This window comes from Bison bison, unplaced genomic scaffold, assembly GCF_000754665.1.
Source record: "Bison bison bison isolate TAMUID 2011002044 unplaced genomic scaffold, Bison_UMD1.0 scf7180017864299, whole genome shotgun sequence".
In the NCBI taxonomy this organism is placed as follows: Eukaryota; Metazoa; Chordata; class Mammalia; order Artiodactyla; family Bovidae; genus Bison; species Bison bison.
This window is the reverse complement of record NW_011494871.1, coordinates 2,095,539-2,096,332: the sequence shown is the minus strand read 5'-3', so window position 1 is coordinate 2,096,332 and position 794 is coordinate 2,095,539. Positions and strand designations below refer to the sequence as shown.

At 73.8% G+C, this 794-nt stretch overlaps 1 protein-coding gene across 2 annotated transcripts in view; it reads right to left on the bottom strand.

Moving 5' to 3' along the window:
• Positions 1 to 794, bottom strand: part of TNFRSF19 (tumor necrosis factor receptor superfamily, member 19) — a 91,477-nt gene that overhangs the window by 82,331 nt on the left and 8,352 nt on the right. Inside the window, exon 1 of one of the 2 annotated variants that reach the window (XM_010851200.1) lies at positions 41 to 175. The exons of the other annotated variant lie outside the window; for it this stretch is intronic. The gene's annotated coding sequence lies outside the window, so the exon portion shown is untranslated. Of the gene's footprint in view, positions 1 to 40; positions 176 to 794 lie in introns of those variants that run through there. 2 annotated transcript variants of the gene reach the window in all.

The following is a 794-nucleotide window of genomic DNA, read 5'->3' as shown; positions in this document are numbered from 1 at the left end:
ACAGCCGCGTGGCGTGGCCGGGTGGGCTGCGGGCACCTACCTTCCCCGGTGCCTGGAGGCTACCCCGCAGGTCCCGACAGCGATCGGAGGCTCAGGGGCGCGCGGCACGCGGCGCGGAGCTGGGCCGGGGTCCGCTCCTCACTCGCGCGCCCTGCACTGCCCAGCGCCGCGGCCCCGCGCTCCCCGGTAGCCCGGCAACCGCCACCGCCTCCCGGCCCCGCCCACCCGGGGCCCCGCCCACCAGGATTCCCGCCCACGTCCCCTCAGCCCGCAGGCTCCCGGCGGCGCCACCGCTTGTTCTGCCCACGTCTGAGCCCCGCCCACCCCATGGCCCGCCTACATCGTGGCCACACCCACCCCTTGGCCTCGCCCACAGCAGAGGCACCTCACACCCCCTGGGCTCCAGGCTGTCCCCACCGGCCCCGGGCACCTTAGGCCGCAGCTGAGCCGCCCGTGGCCCCCGGGGCTGCGGGAGCTGTTGACTGCATCCCGCAGGCGGGCCTGGGCAGGGCGGAGAGTGCTCATCCGGACCGCCAAGAGCGGGGCTGTGTCACTGCCTGCGGCTAGAGTGGCACGCTCGTGTCCACTTGGACGGGCTTCCAGGCTTCGTGCCTCTGCGCTGCTCATCACCTACCCTGCGCCCGCCTCTGGGCCAGGAAAGGCGCGGGAAGCCACGTGACACGAGTGCAGTGGGTCCAGATCACCAGGACCTGGCCCATCGGGCTCCTCCCCACTCACAGAGGCTTTTCCCGGAGGGTCCAAGGGACACTGGCTTCCAGAGGGCCCGGTGCACC